Source organism: Dermacentor variabilis, unplaced genomic scaffold (genome assembly GCF_050947875.1).
Source record: "Dermacentor variabilis isolate Ectoservices unplaced genomic scaffold, ASM5094787v1 scaffold_14, whole genome shotgun sequence".
In the NCBI taxonomy this organism is placed as follows: domain Eukaryota; kingdom Metazoa; phylum Arthropoda; class Arachnida; order Ixodida; family Ixodidae; genus Dermacentor; species Dermacentor variabilis.
Window position 1 is genome coordinate 2600707 of NW_027460302.1, and position 3224 is coordinate 2603930.

Consider the following 3224-nt stretch of genomic DNA (forward strand, 5'->3'; position numbering starts at 1 on the left):
AGAGAACAATTATCAAACATCAATAGCTTAGTTAGGCCCAAAATACTCAGTCGGGTAGGTATTAATAGCAGTAGTCAAGGGCATGCTTGAAAGGCACCATTTGCAATCTGCACATCAAATCACAGTCATGCCGCAGCCATTGTTGTATTTGTTTATCTGACCGGGCAAGTAACACCAATGTAAGCACAATTATTCACCCTAAATAGCTCTGCTAACATTGCTTGTACTAAAAAATGCTGAGTGAAGTTGAATGTGTTTTATTGAGGTAATTACTTAATTCACAAGCCATCGGCATAGCGATCGATGGCCAGGTTCAGACAATGACATTTGTGAAGTAATAAATGGTGAAAGTTGCAAAAGCTCTCAGTGCACTGCTTTGCCGGGCTCCATTCACTGAAAAATGTCTTTGCAACGACGAAAGCATCAGACAGGAAATGATACCCCACTGCACAATGTTATTCATGTTGAATATTTTTACCATCATATGTGATGGGCAGTGAAACCGTCTGTTTACTAAGACTGAATGCATGAAAAGTGCAACAGCATAGCAAGGTGTTGTTTTGCAATATGCAGCCTTTCATGTGCACTTTGGCAAGCTACCACATGCACTGATGCATAAACATGAACAGAGGTAAAAGGCAAAGTACTGTGCAACCCACATGACGCTTTTAAGAAAATGTATTTCTAAACCTTTCTGTTTTCATAGGCGACCAAAATTTGTTTTGAGCAAGTTGGTTAATCACATTGCAGCAACAACACAAGAAGCAAGGACAGAAACACAGCGAGTAGGCAGATTGAAAAGACGAGGTAGACCAGTGAGACAGGTTTTAATGAGATGGAAGAGGCCAGCCCTGCAGTGTACAGGAGTTAGTGCTTTGAATGAGACTGGTTAATGAAAATGTGTAAAGACTTTGCTAAAAAAAACTAGCAAAAACAAATGCTAATATAAAAGGACAGAAATAAGCGTAAGCGCAAACACGCATGGTAGCAGGCATGTGTTCACACACATGCAAAAACTAAGAAAACTTTGAATAGAAAGAAATGTGGGAAATTAAAAAAAATTGACAAACGCAAGAAAACACATTTACGAACAGACGCGGGTAGAGGTATTATAGGAGTGGGTTCACAAGCTGCTTTACCTACCTTCTTGTATTATTTTTTTTTAACCGCTCTCTTAACACTGTCTTGGGAATTTTTAATTGCAACATATCACGAGAATCGAAAAGCAGCGTGAAGCTATGTTGTGGGAAACCATATCGAGCGCTGGCAGCACAACTTATGCGTGACTGTGCCACAGCACACATTCTACAGCTTGCGCGCATGGTGAGCACTGGTGGAAAGCAATCAATCAACGGTGCTACACAATGCTCGAACACCACCGTTAGACGCTCGGCTATCTCACTGCTGACAATGATCGTTCATGCTAAGTTGATGGCGAGAAATCTTTGCTTTGGAGGCTTCTTTTGCAAATAATGTCTGTTGAGACGCTCGTAAGTTTGTTTCATGTGCGCACACTTTTCTCTTTTCTCCTGAGAATGGTCTTGCTCCATCGCTTCACCCCGTCCAACGAGAAACGCAGAGACACTACACGAACACACGCCGCTGACAGTAGGCACCAGACTTTGGCAAACTTTTCTTGTCGTAACTCGTAATTTCATGAAGTACAAGTCCTGAAAAGGAACGACGATAGGCTAACTCGGGAGATCCTTGAGGCATTCGAGATAAGTAAAACAGGAGTGTAATGTGTAAGTACACCGTCAGTGGCCTTGACAAAAAAGGAAGTCGCCTTTTTGAGACAGCCTCAGATGTATAAGAGAAGAGATATGGCGATGAAATAAATAATAGTGGAAATTTCAATCAAGAAATCAGTTGACAGTGCAGCTGCGTATTCATCTAGTCGTTCCTTCTGTGTCCATGTTCCTTAAGTTTTGCTGCTACAATCCTCAAAGAATAACCAAGTAGCCCAGTTAAACACCCTTTTGTCAATATATGATATTCTGTTGGCTGCTGGAGCATGTAGTGTGTATGTAAGTGTCGAAACCATTATTTTAAGCTGTTGTATTGCATAAGGATGTGTCAATATTTGCAACTTTGTAATTATGCATCGAATAGTGCCCTATTCGATTCGGTGGTCACCTTTTGTAAATGTGAATATTTTTTTCATACGTTTCGGGTATTTCAAAATGCCAACTGCACCCACATAAACACTAAATTGCAGAAAAGTACGGTAAATTTTCACCATGACAGGCGTGCTATAGCCATAAAACATGAGAACTTGCGTAGAGGAGCAGGCTAGGTTACTCAGGCAGCCACACTTTACAGGCTCTACAGTGATCATTTGCATCCTCTGAAGAGCCCTGTGCATGCGAATAAAGTACTTGTTTGCTCGTATGCTCAGTTTGGGGTGTTTTTCAAATACAATACTTAGTGAGGTACTATACTATTACAGAAATTTGCTAACTTCAAAAATACAGTGATATAAACATCAGTTTATGTTAATTATGATAATGGCTATTCATTTTTAGAAAAGTGTTCGATTCAATTTGCTTCTGGCACTATACTATTCGGTCCCAAAAACCCTTATTTGCTCACCTGTAATATTGCATCTTTTTTGTGCTGTCTTTCACATGCGCATTGCAAACAAGACTCAAGTAAATGTGCACTCAGAGCATATTACATATAACTAAAAAAAATTCCCAGTGGGCTAGTTGGTTTGACATAACACTGTTGCACAAAGTGACTAAAGGACAGGACTTAAGAGAGAAAAACAATGCACGACACCCAAGTGCAAACTAACAAGTGTTTTATTTTTGGAAAATGAGACCTTCATATAGCCTACTCGCATGTTCAAGGATGTTCTTCCCAGTCTAACCATGCCATCTATTGTCAGTCATTAAGCTAATCTCTTTGCTGACTGATATAGATGGCACATGGGGTCATCTTGATGTTGTAGGCTTCCATGACTTCTTTTTCTTTGGTTACTACATTTCAGCAAGATCCCCATCCTGTGGAAGATACGGCATGAAGCGCAGTGTATGGCAAGGCTTCTGGGTGCTTGTATCAGACTGTAGTTGTATAGGTGGTCGCACAGTCAATCATTTACGCACCTGCCTGTTTGGCCCATGTAATCAGCCCCACGTGTCAAAGGTATCTTGTAGACCATGTCTATCGTGCATTCAGTCAGTCCTTTAACGTGGTTTATAGTGCACGCATTCAGGGTATTC